The sequence below is a fragment of the Telmatherina bonti genome, assembly GCF_933228915.1.
Source record: "Telmatherina bonti genome assembly, chromosome: 11".
NCBI classification, from domain to species: Eukaryota; Metazoa; Chordata; class Actinopteri; order Atheriniformes; family Telmatherinidae; genus Telmatherina; species Telmatherina bonti.
The window spans coordinates 4,095,013-4,115,507 of NC_136629.1; the positions used below are offsets into that span (position 1 = coordinate 4,095,013).

General features: G+C 47.2%; 1 protein-coding gene across 1 annotated transcript in view; it reads left to right on the forward strand.

Annotated features, from left to right (window-relative positions):
- Window positions 1-437: 437 nt before the first annotated feature.
- LOC306762817 (melanopsin-A-like) overlaps window positions 438-20,495 on the forward strand; it is a gene marked incomplete at its 3' end in the record, with an annotated part of 64,043 nt that continues 43,985 nt past the window's right edge. The window contains exon 1 of the mRNA XM_079249440.1: window positions 438-605. The remainder of the gene's footprint in view (window positions 606-20,495) is intronic.

A 20,495-nucleotide genomic window follows, 5' to 3' on the forward strand; every position in this document is an offset into this window, starting at 1 on the left:
TTCTTTGAAAAAAGTGTCAGTGGCTCAAAAATGGTTGAAAAACACTGTTCTGTATGACTAACCAGCACGTTAAATGTGGACAGACAGGAACGAGATCGGTCCAGGTTGTCCGGGTAAATGCTGCAACCCCCACCCCCACCCCCTGCTGTCTGGCCACAGCCACCCCACAAATAGATCATAAAACTTCTCAAATGTCCAGAATCATTCAGGAGTCAGGACACCTGTCCTCTGCTTGGACAGGTGTGCCTCACATCCGTTCCTGCCCCATCTGTTGTCATGGTGACAGGAGCGATGAGGAGGACAGGTGTGCCTCACATCCGTTCCTGCCCCATCTGTTGTCATGGTGACAGCTGTCAGCCTCTCTCTCCTTCCCTGGGCAGGCAGAGCGCGCGAGGAGGAGCGAGTTCAGAGGAGGGACGATGGACGGCGGGAGGAGCGCGCGGCACAGCAACGCGTCCTGCAGCGAGCACGAGGCGAACTGCACGGCGGCGCGCGGCACCGACACTGTGGCGCTTCTTGCGGGATCCGCGTGGAGGGACAACAGCTCGGCTGTGGAAGCAGACCGGCTCGCGGAGCTCCAACTTCCCGCCGCGAACACACACACGGTAGGAACTTTCTCTTTTCCACCTCCACACGCACGCGCACACAGAATACCGGCAGTGCCAGGTGTGGATGTGCGTGTTTGTGCCTCTACCTGGCGGAGCAGAGGAGGCCCACACCTGAACATCCTCCACCTGGATGTGGTGCTGCTGCTGGAGCAGAGGGGACTGCTGATCGGATCTGATCACATGTGATAGAAGCAGGTATCGATCCGATGCAGTGACCTGATTCAGCCTGGCTGCACTGAAAGAGAACATCAGAGCAGAAATAAACCATTCCTCTGTTTGAGTCCCTTTCAGAGGAATTTGAGCCTAAATGAGTCAAATCAAAGTAATGGAAAGGTTATGATGAACGCAGCCTGCTAAAAAGTTCTGATCCACGGTCCTGATCCGGTCCTCGTGTCTTCATGTCAGGTCTTCATCAATCGGTCTTCGGCTTTCTGACGGTCTTTCCAGGTTTTCCTGCTTTTTCTCTCTTGTCCAGTCCAGTTCTGGTTCCTGGACCTTTTACTGAGCTGGATCCTTCAGGCTCCTGAATCAAAGGATGAAGCAGCGTTGCATCAGACAGCAAAGCTGCCGTCCAGGTAGAGCGTCTTAAAGTCCAGACAATTCAGACTGGTTCCTCCCGCCTGCTATCTGGAGGACGCTAAGCCAACATTCATGAAGAAGTTTTCATTCTACAACAGCTGTGATTTACATTCCTGCAGGTTCCCTTCTTGTGTTTTATTGCTTGGAGCTTAGTTTGAGTTTTCCCGGAACACCTGCAGTGTCAAAGGTCTGTTACATCTCACTACAAACTGCACATGACAATAAACTTCTTCAACAACTTAGCAAGAACCAGTTTAAACTGGATCTTTAGCTTCTTTGTCATGACGATGTATCGTTTGTTCTCGTTTCTTTAGTTTCATGTGTGAAAAGCAGCAAAGATCAGACAGAAAGCAGGAAGATAGCAGCAACAAGCTGATTCCCTGCTAGCTGTTAGCCGTTAGCATTTCTCAGCATGGAGGCAGAAATACGTGGAAGACATGACAAGGATCTGGATCTGAAAGCCAGCAAAAACCTGAACCAGGACCTGACAGACACATCTGGACCTTCAGCTGATCCATCCACTGTTGACTGAAACTTCATCAGAAATGGTCTCCATGGAAACGTGGCTGTCAAGAAGCCAGAAACGGCAGAGGTCACATGACCGGAGAACTGGACTGAAGATCAGTGGAAATGGGTCCAATGGAGGGACAGATCCTCCCAGAACCAGGACCTCAGCGGATCCAATGGAGGGACAGATCCTCCCAGAACCAGGACCTCAGCGGGTCCAATGGAGGGACAGATCCTCCCCAGAACCAGAACCTCAGCGGGTCCAATGGAGGGACAGATCCTCCCAGAACCAGGACCTCAGCGGGTCCAATGGAGGGACAGATCCTCCCAGAACCAGGACCTCAGCGGGTCCAATGGAGGGACAGATCCTCCCAGAACCAGGACCTCAGCGGGTCCAATGGAGGGACAGATCCTCCCCAGAACCAGAACCTCAGCGGGTCCAATGGAGGGACAGATCCTCCCAGAACCAGGACCTCAGCGGGTCCAATGGAGGGACAGATCCTCCCAGAACCAGGACCTCAGCGGGTCCAATGGAGGGACAGATCCTCCCAGAACCAGGACCTCAGCGGGTCCAATGGAGGGACAGATCCTCCCCAGAACCAGAACCTCAGCGGGTCCAATGGAGGGACAGATCCTCCCAGAACCAGGACCTCAGCGGGTCCAATGGAGGGACAGATCCTCCCAGAACCAGGACCTCAGCGGGTCCAATGGAGGGACAGATCCTCCCAGAACCAGGACCTCAGCGGGTCCAATGGAGGGACAGATCCTCCCAGAACCAGGACCTCAGCGGGTCCAATGGAGGGACAGATCCTCCCAGAACCAGGACCTCAGCGGGTCCAATGGAGGGACAGATCCTCCCCAGAACCAGAACCTCAGCGGGTCCAATGGAGGGACAGATCCTCCCCAGAACCAGAACCTCAGCGGGTCCAATGGAGGGACAGATCCTCCCCAGAACCAGAACCTCAACGGGTCCAATGGAGGGACAGATCCCCCCCAGAACCAGAACCTCAACGGGTCCGATGGAGGTGTCCCTCTAGTGTGGATCATCGGGACTGAGAACAAAACAAAAAGCAGAAACGTCCAAAGAAGAGTTTTGGAAAGTCCTTCAAGGATCCTGGAGAACAGTTCCCGGAGACGACTTAAAGTTATGAGAAAAATCTTCTCATGAGTAGGACTGGGCGATATGAGGATATACGTCGTCTGGACGATAGAAGACGTCTCGTTTCATACGAGGCTCTATCGTTTACGCCACAATAAACTGCTTTACTGCAGTATTTTACGTCTAGATGTGCTTTACGGCACGCTGCGATACATAAACATGGAGGAAGACGGTAGCAGACGTGTTTCAGAGGATAATTCTCTAAAAGATGAGCAGCCGACCCAAACTGATGATCTTGTTCCTAAAAGAGGGAAATTTCTGTCTGGATTCTGTTGTCTCTGTTTGGTCCATTTAGATTGTTAATGTCCAGTTTAAACTGTCTGTCCAGTAAGGAGTTTAAAAAGTTATGTTTTTGCCAACATATGTTCATGTTTTACTTTGGCTAAAAACAAACCAAAAGTAAGAAAACTACTGAAAACAAACAAACAAGCAACAACAAAACAAAGTAACTCTGCCAAAGTGTCTCTTTTGGGTCACTTTGCTGGTCCTAAGTAAAGAAAGCAGCTATTGGCTGTTCTAAAAGTCGCTAGAAGTCACTGAATGACGTCATCGCCTAATTTGCATAAATAGCCATATGCGTGTAATGTAAAGGATGTTGAAGGAGGGAGAAATAATGTTGTGGGAGAAACAAAAGGTGAGTTAAAACCACCCTAAATATGTTTAGTTCTATGAATAAACTCTATTCTGTTGGGCTTTTTATTTTTATTTTTTTATTTTGCCATTGAAATAGGCTATCACTTTAAAAAAGTAGGTTTTGAATCCCTTTCGACCCACATTGCATAAATCACTTTTGTCCTCCATTGTTAAACGTCAGAATATCAAATTTAACCAAAGGACTGTTGTGTGAAATTTCTAGCTTCATGTCCAACCCTCCTGTTTATATTTTAAGAAACATACCTACCTCTCATCACCTTATGCACAGAAAAATATTGTTAATAAATGTTACTATTAAAATGATTCAGAGGCTGTGTGTGGAAGAGAAGACAAGAGAGACATTTATTGTTTTTATGTTCAGTGTCAGCTGTTGCAAAGCCGGTAATACCTGTAATTAATATTTATATTGGAAAATAATCGTGAGAGAATCGTGATCTCAGTTCCAAGCAGAAAAATGGTGATTCTCATTTTATCCAGAATCTTGCAGCCCTAGGTCCGTAGACTCTGGTTCTGACTCAGGTTCTGGCTCTCGGAGGAGGACCCAGACCTTCAGAGACAGTAGAGAAGAACGAGGAGACAGCAACGTTTTTTGTGTGTTTTTCTGGATCTGCATTTTGTTTGCATGTGTGTGTGTGTGTGGAGTAAACTGGTTCAGGTGCAGGCCAGATGAATGCAGTGTGTGTGTGTGTGTGTGTGTGTGTGTGTGTGTGTGTGTGTGTGTGTGTGTGTGTGTGTGTGTGTGTGTGTGTGTAGGTCAGCTGCTGCATGTATACGTATCGACGAGCATTCTCAGAACAACCATCGATGGATCTGTAAACACTGCATTGATCGGTGTGTGTGTGGCTTTGTAAACCGGATATTCCACCCCCACCCACCCACACACACACACACACACACACACACACACACACTCTAACTTTCCATTGACTGGAGGCTTTAAAGCTTCAGCGTGGAACAAAAATATGTTGAAACCGTGTGGGACGTGTGCAGAGTTTCATGTCAAACTCTGCACATGTTTGCTAATTATGTCCGACGTGTTGCAGCAGGGAAACTCGGGACTCTTGCAGGACTCCAGGACTGACAAAAATCAGAACCAGAACAGAAAATCCTTTTTATTGCAGATATAATCGGTTGTTTTCACAAACAGATGAAAGTTTAATAAGATGGAAAGATAAAAACAGAGCTGGCGACACATGAGGAGGAACATATTCAGCTTTATATGAACTTCTCAACGATGTATTTTACAGACACTTCGACTGGAGCCATAATCTATAACCTGCAGTCTTGACTTGGATCCCCATCCTGAGCTGCATGAGGCGACAGTAGGAAGGAAAAACAGGAAGAAAACCTCCAGCAGAACCCGGGTCAGGGGGGCCATCTGCCTGGACTGGTTGGGGTGGAGAGGACAGGAAAGACAGATCTACATGTACAGCAGCTTCTATTCAGGAAGACCTGCGGAAAGAGTTCTGTCATATATTTATACATGGAAGATGAGGAGCAGAGAGATGAAGAGGCATCATGGGACATCCCTCAGCCGTCTCAACCTGCCAGCATCACTAAGGCACAACCTGATCCTACAGGCAGAGAGGCAGTCAGACTGGGAGATGTGGTTCTTCCTCCCATCGTCATCCCTTAGAGACTCTGGAACCACAGGTAGACCTGCAGTCTGAGAGCAAAGTGCTCTGTTGGGAACTTGGATGGATAACGGAGCTTGGTCATGGAGGAGGAGAAGTTTAAACTCCATCCTCGAAGCTTTTCAGCTTCGTATAGGAGGACGTTTGCATCTTCTGCATAAAATCGTCACTTTATCGTCTTCCTTCTTCAACACCCTGTGGACCAGATCATGGTTCACGTACCTGATGTGGACTCTGAGGACCAGACTGTCGCCTCCATGTGGTCCTCATGTCGTCTGATTGCTGCTGAGTCTGTAAATGTTCTCCAGAAGGAAACTTTCTGTTTTTATGTCGTATGGAGAGAAACTTCCTCCTTTCTGCGCTGAGCATCAGAGCTCCAACTGATCAGACTTTATTATCATCATTTATGGATGCAGATTTACTGCAACATGTTCATTCAGCTGCCTGCGATGGACCGGCGAGCTGTCCAGGGTGTGCCCCGCCTTTCACACAGCGACTGCTGGGAGAGGCCGCAGCTTCCCTTCATCGGACTCGGCGATAATGAATGAATGAAGGTTCATTTAGAATTCTTTTCATTTTAATGAGCAGTTTTTACAGCCCTACTGTAAATTTCATTTCTGGATTAAGAAAACAAAAGCAACAACAGAAGAGGCAGCTAGACTTCAGAAGGTTTTTGGTCCATTAGAGCCACCGTAGGTTTCTAACTGAGATGGTTTTTATTTCCTAAACTGAACAGGCTCTTTTTCAGCAGCTCCTGAAATTCAACATGAGTCGTTTTGGGTCCACGGAGGACGTGGGAACAAGTCACACCCAGACGCTAAAGCTCTGCTCACGCCGGTAATCAGAAAATAATCCTTCCTGGCTGAAACTGGTGTTTTTCAAACACCAAAGGACCCTGGTGTCCTAAAATCTGTGTAATAAAGTCCCGATGAGTTCAGGGACGGGTCAGCTTCAAAAGCCCGCTCATAATCCAGCTGGATCCACGGTTCTGGAGCCTGCTGCTACTGCAGAGGAGGAGAAGACCTTTCACAGCCAGATGTGGCTTTCAGACAGATGTTTCCGGAAGCTGCTTCACACTTCACTGTCAGTCATAACCGTGGGACAACCCAGTATCCGCGGTGACTTCACTGTCAGTCATAACCGTGGGACAACCCAGTATCCGCGGTGACTTCACTGTCAGTCATAACCGTGGGACAACCCAGTATCCGCGGTGACTTCACTGTCAGTCATAACCGTGGGACAACCCAGTATCCGCGGTGACTTCACTGTCAGTCATAACCGTGGGACAACCCAGTATCCGCGGTGACTTCACTGTCAGTCATAACCGTGGGACAACCCAGTATCCGCGGTGACTTCACTGTCAGTCATAACCGTGGGACAACCCAGTATCCGCGGTTACTTCACTGTCAGTCATAACCGTGGGACAACCCAGTATCCGCGGTTACTTCACTGTCAGTCATAACTGGAGGAAAAGACAGTGTCCATGGTTAGTTTATGCTCTGTAGTATCTGCCAGACAGTCCAGTGTGGTGGTTGGGTCATCTCGCTGTTTTTTCTTTGTTTAATCAGCTTCAGTTAATTGATGAAAAGCGATTGGCCCAGTTTCTTCTCTGGCTCAGCTGATCAGTTTTTATTGGCTGCTGTGATCTGGATGAAGACAACAGATGTGAAGCTGCTGCACGTGAAACTGATCTGGTTTCACTGGGTCAGAAATGGATCAGGACTCTTCATCCAGAGAAACCTGGACCAGTATGTTTAACTGGGGTTCGTTCTTTCTGTGGACAAATGTGGATTTTATATGTAATGTGTTGTCTAAAAGATTTATGCAAACTAGAGTTTAATTGGAGATGATGGATCATCATCATCATCATCATCACAAAGTCCATGTGGTGCTTTCAAGTTCTCTGAAGATTAAGAGAATAAATAGTCTAAAATGATTTATTTACTTGAAATAAAAGTGTGAGCCGCAGCTCGCTGTGTTTTGTTGTTCAGGATCTTCACAGTGCTAAAACAAAGCAAATAAGTAGAAAACTTGAAATTCCCATTTATGGATAACATGGAGCTCAAAGAGGATTTCTGCACAGAGGAAAGTCTTCACATTCCTTCGCTGCCAGACATGTTTGTAATACGCTATTACCCAGCATCACCTCTAATCAGTGTAATCCGGTGTTGAAGAGAGTTAGAAAGCTTCGTCCAGATGCAGAGAGAGAAAAAACAGAAGTGCTAACTTAAAAAAGCAGAGGAGGAGTGAAGGCAAAGGTGACGCTCAGGAGGAAAAGAAAGTGTGTACTGACCAGCTGAGACGTCTAAAACAGGAAGATCATCACAGTTTTTCACCTGGTCCAATGAAAACAATGAAGAACTGAACCAGAGATGCTGCGTTGCAACCTCGTAACTATGGAGACATTTTAAAGGATGAAGATAAACGACTTGACGTGTGAGCCTGGAGACTGTAAAACATGAAAACTTCTGGATCAACATGAATCATGACAGATTTTTCATTCCAAGTTTTTCTCAAGGACTCTCCGAAATCCTTTAACACAGATTTCAGCCTCTTTTCAACACATTACCATGGTAACAGGTGTTGAACACGTAACCATGGTGACTGATGCTGATTGTGTTACTGAGGTAACTGTATCACTATTGCATATCGCCACTTGCAACCTTCTCCACAAACCTGGAAACCTTGGCTGTTCATAAATTGTAACTTGCCATCTTACTTTTTTGTTTTCCAGACCAAAATAAATGTTAATGAGGAGGATGCTACGGTAGCAGAGGCTGCTCATCCCCCGTCTGACCGGCAGGTGCAGCTGTTTTGTAATGCTGCACTAGCATCCACTTCATCCATTCATCCATCTTCATGCTGCTTATCCGGGGTCGGGTCGCGGGGGCAGCAGCCTAAGCAGGGAAGCCCAGACTTCCCTCTCCCCAGCCACATTTGCCAACTCTGCGGGGGGATCCCGAGGCGTTCCCAGGCCAGCCGAGAGATATAATCCCTCCAGCGTGTCCTGGGTCTTCCCCGGGGTCTCCTCCCAGAGGGACGTGCCTGGAACACCTCACCAGGGAGGTCCAGGAGGCATCCTGACCAGATGCCCGAGCCACCTCAACTGGTTCCTCTCGATGCGGAGGAGCAGCGGCTCTACTCTGATCTCCTCCCGGATGACCGAGCTCCTCACCCTATCTCTAAGGGAGAGCCCGGCCACCCTGCGGAGGAAACTCATTTCAGCCGCCTGTATACGAGATCTCGTTCTTTCGGTCACGACCCACAGCTCATGACCATAGGTGAGGGTAGGAACGTAGATCGACTGGTAAATGGAGAGCTTCGCCTTCTGGTTCAGCTCCTTCTTCACCACGACAGACCGGCGCAGAGTCCGCATTACTGCAGACGCCGCACCGATCCGTCTGTCCATCTCACGCTCCATCCTTCCCTCACTCTTGAACAAGACCCCGAGATATTTAAACTCCTCCACTTGAGGCAGGACCTGACTCCCGACCCGGAGAGGGCAATCCACCCTTCTGCACAATATACTGCATAATAAAGCATAGAATCTTGTCTTTGATTCCGTTCAGCGATGCATTGCAATGTGTTGCATCCTCAAGTTTCTGCACATTGCTACTTTCTTCAATGAATACAAGCGGTCAGATCAGTATGAAGTCCTTGTGTATTTCTGATTGTATCAAAAATAAATCTTAATGTGACAAAAATCTTAAACATGTAAAAAATTATGTTATTTTCAACTTCATGGTTTAACTTAATTGTTCCATTGCTGGAAAATCAAGAAAAGCAGCTCTCTAGAGGTAAGATTTCTGTCAGTGAAGAAGTCTGTTCAGACTTACCGTTGTCAGTTTAGTCAGAATAATGATCAAAGTGTCTTTTATGTTGTCTTTTATGGCCAGAACATGTTTTCCTGCAAGTATTCTAGTCAACAACTGAACATAGATAATATTGTCAAGGTAAACATTTGTTGATGGACGAAGTTGTTTTAACCCCTTTAGTTAGCTTGCACATGCTAACCGCTAGCCTACAAGTAGTATTTTCCATGGACCTTAGCCTTAAGCTAACATGTTTCCTTTTCACACATTGGGCAGTATTTAAGCTAGTTTTGGTGCACCATATCCTCGTATAAGGTTTCTAAAACCACCATCTTGGTCTGGTCGCTCCCTCTCATCCTGCAGCACATTTTTCTTATCGTCCGGTGGTCGGAGGTGTCAGAGCAAGTCATCGTGTTTGTGTGTGACATACTGTAGTTGACCTCAATCAGCTCTGTGACACCTGTTGTGTAAGAGGCAGCATGCACACACGCATGCACACACACACACGCACACACACACACACACACCCCCCCCCCACACACACACACGCACACACACACACACACACAAAAACACACACACACACACACAGACGCATGCACAGTGTATGGATGTCATGTGATGCAGTGGTTCAGTCGGCTGTGCCGTGGGAAGCTTTCAAGACTTATTAATGAAAAGCAGACACACACACACAGAGGTTGGTGCTTGTGTGTTTGTGAGACGTTGTTCTGACATAATGTAGCCGAGCTTCAGTTTAGTTTTTAATTATTTTCAGTTCTTTGAATGCCTTTAAATGGATCCAACGGCCATTAAATGTCAGTGTAAAACATCTGAACTGAATCAGGCGTTAAAACACAGAAAACATCTGATTTTGCAGTTCTGAACCCAACATACGGCCAACCTGAACCTTAGAGACATGGAACCCTTAAATGGATTGACAGATTATGAAACAACAGGGACCCAGAAAAGAAACGCAAAGGACCCTCTCCCTCTCAGACAACAGGAATATCCTCGGACCATCGGAGACTAAATCTGTAATCCGATGAGATGTGTGACTCTCACTCGTATTTGGATCTTTCTTGTGGTTTGTGGTCAAGTTGGTATTTTTGTGTTTCTCTGGGTTTTAGTGTGTCAGTTTTTCGTTTCTTTCTTCTGACTTTATCTCCATTTTCTCTTCACGAGGCGAAGCTTGTAAAGCAGGCGTGTCCAGAGTCAGCCCACTGTCTTGCAGGTTTTCCATGTCTCCCTGCTCCAACACACCTGGCTTCCATTAAATGGACCCAACAGCCAATAAAGATCTGCATAATGTGTTATTAGTTTGAGTCAGGTGTGACTTTGTCTGATCCTGTACAGATCAGCTGTGCTCTGGTCTGGTCTGGAAGGCTGGCAGAGTTTGTGTCAGGCGGTAAAATCCAAACTCACCTGTCCCATCTGACTTTGCAGTCGATGGGTTCTCTTCCGCTGGTGGATGTAGAACCACCACCAGCCTGGTGGACCCATGACTCCACCAGGGAGGTGGATGTAGAACCACCACCAGCCTGGTGGACCCCTGACTTCACCAGGGAGGTGAAGCTTGCTCAGAAGGTGGATGGATGGAGGCGAAGCTTTGTTGGTGCCAGGAGGGCAACATAAACAACATGGCTGCACGTCATCCCGTGGTGATGCAGTCCATCATTAACTTTCAAAAGGATGGTGATGAGAGCTGCACCACATGACCTCACCTCCCTCAGCATCCAGCCTACGCGGTCTGTGCTGAATCCAGAATGCCAAAGTTCGCAGTGGGGAGGATATATTACAGATAGATGTCTTTTTCTGGCATTGTTGGGATATGTGGCTGTCTTGACTCCGTGTTTGTAACATTACTAAATGGAAGATGATGATGCAGATGTTTCAGAATACCTCAGGAAACCGAGTCAGTTGGTGAAAAAAGCCTGGATGTTTCCTGTAAAGTGCAGAATCCAGACTTTTTAACACAAATATTCATCATGTGATCAGGTTCAGCTGCACCAGACCTCACATCCGCAGAAAAGTTCTTCAGGATGGATCCGATGTTTGGATTAACAATCATGAAGTCTTCAAGGGATTCAGAGCATTTTTGTTTCACATGTATGTGAACAAAATGAAAACTGATTAGATCAACCCTGGTCCCCCAGACCACAGGGTTGTGCAGGTTTGAGATGTTTCCTTTCAGCAGCACCCGATTCAAAGGGTTAAAGCTAAGCACAACGACTCATTAGGGTCAGGTGTGTCGGAGCAGGTAGAGGTCTAAAATATGCAGGACAGTGGGCATCAGGGTTGTTTCCACCTGTACCTGTAGTTACCGCTCAGATAGATTTTGGTTGCGTAACAGTTTCCTGCGTCTGTGGACGCTCTCTGCTGTCAACATGAGCTGAGCGGATGGTTTGACTCTCAGACGTTCTGTCAGCGAAGCTTTCAGTGGGAGTTATCTGGCTCCCACAGACAGACAAACATTAGCCAGATCGGTGGCTTCGTGAGAGGAAAGTCTGAGTTTCCCGGGTCATGAAATGGGCTCTGTTTGAACCTGCTGATCACCTCGGTAACTGATGCTAGACCCTGTTTGCCACTTGGAGATGGAAAAACAGATCAGGAAGTCGGATGAGGATGACAAAGAGGAAGGCTGGTAGAAAAGTCTTAGTATTGAAGGTTTTTTTGTTTGAACCAGCACCAGACCGAATGTTTGGATCAGAAGCCATTCATCATTTGGTCTCATCCTGGGTCCAGGTGTAAACACAGTCAGTTCAGAAGCTGAATGAACTCCCAGTTTTCCACAGTCTCAGAATTCAGAAAGATGATGCAGCTCTTCCTCTGCAGTTGCTCCTGTTACTTTATGATCAGTCTTCTCATCATTTATCAGCCTATGAACTTCCAGCCTGACAAAGTCTCGTCAATGATGTTCAATTCAATTCAACCTTATTTATATAGTGTCAAATCATGGCAATGCCATCTCAGGACGCTTTACAGACAGGAAAAAACATAATGATGTCTGACTTTCAGATGACGTTTAACACCATGGGGATGTGCAGAGAAAGTGTGATTACGTTCAGACATGTCTGTAACTACATCTGGGTCAGCTATATATTCAGAGGGCTCATGATGTGGCTAATATGATGTGTGGCGCCTTGCTGTGGTGAGCAGAATGCTTCATAACCGCCACGCTTGTGTCAACGGGCTGGATTTAATCTGCTGAGACGTTTCTGTCCTTGCAGCAAAAATCCAACGAATGGAGAACATTTTCCTCATGAAATTTTACAAAAACACAGAAGCGCACAGACGAGTTTCTGTTTTTAACACGGGAGTGTTATATCCCAGAAAAGCTTCTATGTGATGTGTGCTAGTATGTGTTTCTGTGCTGACTCTGACATGAAGGTATAATTGACCAGATGAACAAAGATCTGGACGATCCAGATTAGTAAAGTGTGAGTTTCCTGTTTTCCCACAAAATTCCAGCTGCAAACATTCCTGACTAAAACATTCCTGACTCTGTGATTTCAGGATAAGACCAACTTCCTCAGTCTTTAAGTGACAGCTCTGTGGACCAATCAGAGCTCAGTGTTATCAGGAAGGCCATGCCCCCTTTCTGCTGCGCTGATCAAACACACGATGCAACTCTGAACATGAGGATCTGATGTTTGGATGTGGAGGCAGTCCTCAGTGTGTGTGTGTGTGTGTGTGTGAGTGTGTGTGTTTGTGTGTGTGCGTGTTTACAGTCTGATGATGTCATGTACTGCTGATGACATCATCTGTTTTTATTGATTAATTTGCAGTGTCTGCATTTTCTTTTCAAACCAACTAAAATAAAACACTGACAGTAGTTTTTGGCCTGCTGCAGGACGCCTAAGCTGGTTCGTAGCGTCTCTCAGAGTTTGTGCAGGTGATTCTAATCGTAATGACGTGAAGTTCGACATTCCCATCGTGGTGAGATGGAAGAGGAGATTCCCATCCTGATGAGATGGAAGAGAAGATTCCCATCCTGATGAGATGGAAGCGAAGATTCCCATCGTGGTGAGATGGAAGAGAAGATTCCCATCGTGGTGAGATGGAAGAGAAGATTCCCATCCTGATGAGATGGCAGAGAAGATTCCCATCCTGGTGAGATGGAAGAGAAGATTCCCATCCTGATGAGATGGCAGAGAAGATTCCCATCCTGATGAGATGGAAGAGAAGATTCCCATCCTGATGAGATGGCAGAGAAGATTCCCATCCTGGTGAGATGGAAGAGAAGATTCCCATCCTGATGAGATGGCAGAGAAGATTCCCATCCTGATGAGATGGAAGAGAAGATTCCCATCCTGATGAGATGGAAGAGAAGATTCCCATCCTGGTGAGATGGAAGAGAAGATTCCCATCGTGGTGACATGGAAGAGAAGATTCCCATCCTGGTGAGATGAAAGAGAAGATTCCCATCGTGGTGACATGGAAGAGAAGATTCCCATCCTTGTGAGATGGAAGAGAAGATTCCCATCCTGATGAGATGGAAGAGGAGATTCCCATCCTGGTGAGATGGAAGAGGAGATTCCCATCCTGGTGAGATGGAAGAGAAGATTCCCATCGTGGTGAGATGGAAGAGAAGATTCCCATCGTGGTGAGATGGAAGAGAAGATTCCCATCCTGATGAGATGGAAGAGAAGATTCCCATCCTGATGAGATGGCAGAGAAGATTCCCATCCTGGTGAGATGGAAGAGAAGATTCCCATCCTGATGAGATGGAAGAGAAGATTCCCATCCTGGTGAGATGGAAGAGAAGATTCCCATCCTGGTGAGATGGAAGAGAAGATTCCCATCGTGGTGACATGGAAGAGAAGATTCCCATCCTGGTGACATGGAAGAGAAGATTCCCATCCTGGTGAGATGGAAGAGAAGATTCCCATCCTGATGAGATGGAAGAGGAGATTCCCATCCTGGTGAGATGGAAGAGGAGATTCCCATCCTGGTGAGATGGAAGAGAAGATTCCCATCCTGATGAGATAGAAGAGAATATTCCCATCATGGTGAGATGGAAGAGAAGATTCCCATCCTGGTGAGATGGAAGAGAAGATTCCCATCCTGGTGAGATGGAGGAGAAGATTCCCATCCTGGTGAGATGGAAGAAAAGATTCCTATCCTGGTGAGATGGAAGAGAAGATTCCCATCCTGGTGAGATGGAAGAGAAGATTCCCATCCTGATGATATGGAAGAGAAGATTCCCATCCTGATGATATGGAAGAGAAGATTCCCATCCTGATGAGATGGAAGAGAAGATTCCCATCCTGATGAGATGGAAGAGAAGATTCCCATCCTGGTGAGATGGAAGAGAAGATTCCCATCCTGGTGAGATGGCAGAGAAGATTCCCATCCTGATGAGATGGAAGAGGAGATTCCCATCCTGTTGAGATGGAAGAGAAGATTCCCATCCTGGTGAGATGGAAGAGAAGATTCCCATCCTGGTGAGATGGCAGAGAAGATTCCCATCCTGATGAGATGGAAGAGGAGATTCCCATCCTGATGAGATGGAAGAGAAGATTCCCATCCTGATGAGATGGAAGAGAAGATTCCCATCCTGATGAGATGGAAGAGAAGATTCCCATCCTGGTGAGATGGCAGAGAAGATTCCCATCCTGATGAGATGGAAGAGGAGATTCCCATCCTGATGAGATGGAAGAGAAGATTCCCATCCTGATGAGATGGCAGAGAAGATTCCCATCCTGATGAGATGGAAGAGAAGATTCCCATCCTGATGAGATGGAAGAGAAGATTCCCATCCTGATGAGATGGAAGAGGAGATTCCCATCCTGGTGAGATGGAAGAGAAGATTCCCATCCTGATGATATGGAAGAGAAGATTCCCATCCTGGTGAGATGGAAGAGAAGATTCCCATCCTGGTGAGATGGAAGAGAAGATTCCCATCCTGATGAGATGGAAGAGGAGATTCCTATCCTGGTGAGATGGAAGAGAAGATTCCCATCCTGTTGAGATGGAAGAGGAGATTCCCATCCTGATGAGATGGAAGAGAAGATTCCCATCCTGGTGAGATGGAAGAGAAGATTCCCATCCTGGTGAGATGGAAGAGAAGATTCCCATCCTGATGATATGGAAGAGAAGATTCCCATCCTGATGAGATGGAAGAGGAGATTCCCATCCTGGTGAGATGGAAGAGAAGATTCCCATCCTGGTGAGATGGAAGAGAAGATTCCCATCCTGGTGAGATGGAAGAGAAGATTCCCATCCTGGTGAGATGGAAGAGAAGATTCCCATCCTGATGAGATGGAAGAGGAGATTCCCATCCTGATGAGATGGAAGAGAAGATTCCCATCCTGATGAGATGGAAGAGGAGATTCCCATCCTGGTGAGATGGAAGAGAAGATTCCCATCCTGGTGAGATGGCAGAGAAGATTCCCATCCTGATGAGATGGAAGAGAAGATTCCCATCCTGATGAGATGGAAGAGGAGATTCCCATCCTGATGAGATGGAAGAGAAGATTCCCATCCTGATGAGATGGAAGAGGAGATTCCCATCCTGGTGAGATGGAAGAGAAGATTCCCATCCTGGTGAGATGGAAGAGAAGATTCCCATCCTGGTGAGATGGAAGAGAAGATTCCCATCCTGGTGAGATGGAAGAGAAGATTCCCATCCTGATGAGATGGAAGAGGAGATTCCCATCCTGGTGAGATGGAAGAGAAGATTCCCATCCTGATGAGATGGAAGAGAAGATTCCCATCCTGATGAGATGGAAGAGGAGATTCCCATCCTGATGAGATGGAAGAGGAGATTCCCATCCTGGTGAGATGGAAGAGAAGATTCCCATCCTGATGAGATGGAAGAGAAGATTCCCATCCTGATGAGATGGAAGAGGAGATTCCCATCCTGGTGAGATGGAAGAGAAGATTCCCATCCTGGTGAGATGGAAGAGAAGATTCCCATCCTGATGAGATGGAAGAGGAGATTCCTATCCTGGTGAGATGGAAGAGAAGATTCCCATCCTGATGAGATGGAAGAGGAGATTCCCATCCTGGTGAGATGGAGGAGAAGATTCCCATCCTGATGAGATGGAAGAGAAGATTCCCATCCTGATGAGATGGAAGAGGAGATTCCCATCCTGGTGAGATGGAGGAGAAGATTCCCATCCTGATGAGATGGAAGAGAAGATTCCCATCCTGATGAGATGGAAGAGGAGATTCCCATCCTGATGAGATGGAAGAGGAGATTCCCATCCTGATGAGATGGAAGAGGAGATTCCCATCCTGATGTTTCCATACCACTAAGAATGAAGACTGTTCAGGAGAACAACGGGGTCTGAGCCGGTCCTAGAAGGTGAACCTGATGATTGTAGTTCCTGGTTGGTTCTGAGCAGAAGCAGGAATCTTCAGGATCTTTAACCCACAGAAGTTAATGTTTTATTGGTCGTGTCTTGGTTTGTTAACATGAGCTGATAATCAGGTCCTCAGCTCTTCCTGATCAGTCTCCTGTGATGAAGATTTATTTTTGCTTGGTGGGTCAGAAACACCAGAAGTAACGAGCAGAATGATCCCGTCTGAAACCAGAGTCCTTCCGGATCAGAGTTTTGTGTGTGTGTTGATGCTCGGCAGTTGTGGTCAGGTGAGTGTGTGTGTGTGTGTGTCCTTGCTCGTTGTATTGTCACAACATGTCTGACTTCATCATCATCATCCTCAGCTTGTCCTTCACAGACGTTTCCTTAGTAACACTGAGCAACTTAACACGTCTGAGGGGTGGATGTGTGTGTGTGTGTGTGTGCTGCTTTTATCAAGTTTCATGGGTCACTACAAGACCATCAGCATCACACACTTATCAAGTGTGTGTGTTAAACACACACAAAGATTTAACTTGTCATTTTAATGGAAGTCATCAGCTGTGGTGACATCATACATCCGTCATCATGACTTCATCCCAGCGTGGTTGTTCCAGGAGTCCTTCAGAGCCGGACGTATGGAGATGATGATGCAGCCTTCCTCCTCCTCTGCCTCGCACCTCACGCTGAACTAACAAACCGACTTGCTGTTCATTCTAGCCGAACTGGAAGCATGTGACCACGATCGTCCCACTGAATCCAGCCTCTCAACCTGGACCAACACATCTGGAGAAACGTCGCCATTTTCTCTGCCTTTTCCTACTTTTCAGGACTGCAGCTGTCGATTTTTTTAAATAATCGATTTCTGCAGTTCTATAACCAAAAAATGAACCAGATGAGCCTTTTCCTTGTTTTTTTGATGCTCTTGTGGCAGAGCAGAGTAATAACTGTATTTTCTACAGTCATTACTATTACTAATAACTATTACATGTTTCTATACGACAGTGAACTCTGTTGCAGCTCCCTTCAGCTTCATTTGCAGCTGCTGCTCTTCATTCTGACTTTAAACAAGGCAACGGAAAATACATTTCACCAGTAAGGACATCACCTGGTAATCTGATTACAGGAGAAATAAAGAGAATATCAAAAATGTGACAAATAAATAAAATGAAGGTTTTCCTTCAGTTTAACTTTATGATAAATAGATTTAAGTGTTTAAACATTGTAGAACATTTCTGTTCTGCCATAATAATTATAGATTTAATACTATTTGAAGAGAATTCCAGATATATATTCATGTTAAAAAAATCCTTGTTCCTGAAATATCTGAGCTGCGTTTCAGACTGATGCTTCTGCTCCTCATGTAAGCAACAGATCCATGTTTTATCCTTTTTATACGGCTCTCATTTTTATTCATTTTTTAAGCTACGTCGCTCAAAGAGTTACGGTGTTTAAAATATATATAAAATCTATCTTACTTTGGCTGTAACAGCATGCGATACATTCTGTTGTCTGTGTGTAAAATGCTCAGGCTTTCTAATGTAAACATGCTGCTGTTAATGTTTTAGCCAACAACAACGCTGGCTTGCGGTTAGCAGCATGTGGTCTTTAACAGCTTCAGTTCAGAGATGCCTCGTCTCTTTCTGTGTTCATTTCAGCTCTGAATGACGTACCTGACCTGGAGTCAGCTGTTCGAGCCTGAAGCGTCAGGTGCTGTCTGCAGAGCTGCTGCTGTTGGCTCGGTTTTACAGTCTGTTTATTCTGGTTGCAGTCTGAAATGATCCCACATTTCTTTGGCTCTGTAGCTTTTCTCTGTTGGCTTCATCTCTTCCTGCTGGTAACAAACAAACAGCTGCTCGTCAGATGCCGGCAGGTCATCCTGGAAGGTTTGGCCGGCTGGAAATGAAGCATTTCATGGAACGTTTTTATGTTTTCCTGTTAAAACGAACTGATGATTACGAGCATTACGAGGGCTCCTGGTGGGGGTCCAGGTCAAGGTGGGGGTCCAGGGCCTCCTGGTGGGGGTCCAGGTCCAGGTGGGGGTCCAGGGCCTCCTGGTGGGCGTCCAGGGCCTCCTGGTCAGCAGGAGGACAAGAAACAGTCCAGAACAGACTGTGACATGGAAACTAAGTTAAATGACCTCAGCGAGCTGCTGAAGCTCCATGAGAGCCTTGTGAGCCTCCATCATAACGTTTTGTGGACAGAATATGGAGTCTGGTCACCCTCACAACGAAACAAGAACACATGAAGTTCATGTTGATGTGGAAGGAGCAGGAGGGGAAATCTGGCTGGTCCAGCCAACTTTTATTAAAACTGCTCGTGGTGTGAGTCACGTTAAACCGTCAGCTCCTCCGGCGGACCTTCCTCTCTGATTAGCTGCTCGTTATTTTCTGCAGGCTAATTAAAGCGGGATGGAGGGACGAAGCTCAGAAAAGGTTAATTAGAAACACAGATGTTCAGGACTGATGGAGATATTAGTTTTTCTGAAGGAATGAAGGCAGATAGCTGGTGATTAGTGAGGTGTGTGAATGTGGAGCTTTTCCACTCGGTGGAATGATCACGTCCTTTCAGATCAGCTGATGATCCTAATTCATCTGTTAAACACTGGAAGAATTCAGAGCAATAAGAAGTCAGGAGATGTCCCAAAATCCAGAGGTCACTATACTGTTCAGTTCATTCTTTACCAGCAAAATAAATCTAAATAATACCAACTGTCTTTGGCTCATGTTTTATCAGCTGACCCTCACCGAGGGTCTCATAAAACTGTATGTACGATGACTACAGGTGGCATACGTAGGGAACACAGCAAATGCACAAAATTGTCCCAATTGATAAAGCGGCACGTCCCACACCTGTTTCCTTTAAAATCAGGATCAACACTAGATTTTGTACATGTGAGGGAGCATCTTGTCACGCCCACATGTTGGCTATAAAAGATCAGGAAACGCCATGATAAATAATAATCCATCTCATTTCCATGATGCTCAGCAGGGAAAAAAGCAAAAAGAGGAATTTTCTGGAAAGTGATGTAGAAATTCTAGCAGACCAGGTTGTAAAACTATGTGACCCGGTGGAGACGGGATGGACATCAGCACCGCCAGGAAGGCAGAGGAGGTCAGCAGGCGTCTCATCAGACCAGCGGACACTTCCAGGAAGGACAAATAAAGTGGTCAGACATTAAGATGGAGGGGAAAACACATCGCCGTCCACAGGAGGAGGACGTTCACCAGGGAGGAAGGGGGGGCCGCTGCCCACTCCCACAGATTAGAAGCTGGTGGGGAAACTGGTGAGTCCACAGAGACGCTGGAAGCAGATGGTCCAGAGAACCTGGCTGCGGACCCCACCTGTACCCCACCTGTCCACCAGCAGGGACAGGTAAACTATGTCCACAAGCAGGGACAGGTAGACCAGGTCCTCCAGCAGGGACAGGTAAACTATGTCCACAAGCAGGGACAGGTAGACCAGGTCCACCAGCAGGGACAGGTAGACCAGGTCCACCAGCAGGGACAGGTAGACCAGGTCCACCAGCAGGGACAGGTAGACCAGGTCCACCAGCAGGGACAGGTAGACCAGGTCCACCAGCAGGGACAGGTAGACCACATCCACCAGCAGGGACAGGTAGACCAGGTCCACCAGCAGGGACAGGTAGACCAGGTCCTCCAGCAGGGACAGGTAGACCAGGTCCACCAGCAGGGACAGGTAGACCAGGTCCTCCAGCAGGGACAGGTAGACCAGGTCCACCAGCAGGGACAGGTAGACCACATCCACCAGCAGGGACAGGTAGACCACATCCACCAGCAGGGACAGGTAGACCACATCCACCAGCAGGGACAGGTAGACCAGGTCCACCAGCAGGGACAGGTAGACCACATCCACCAGCAGGGACAGGTAGACCAGGTCCACCAGCAGGGACAGGTAGACCACATCCACCAGCAGGGACAGGTAGACCAGGTCCACCAGCAGGGACAGGTAGACCAGGTCCTCCAGCAGGGACAGGTAGACCAGGTCCACCAGCAGGGACAGGTAGACCAGGTCCTCCAGCAGGGACAGGTAGACCAGGTCCACCAGCAGGGACAGGTAGACCACATCCACCAGCAGGGACAGGTAGACCACATCCACCAGCAGGGACAGGTAGACCACATCCACCAGCAGGGACAGGTAGACCAGGTCCACCAGCAGGGACAGGTAGACCACATCCACCAGCAGGGACAGGTAGACCAGGTCCACCAGCAGGGACA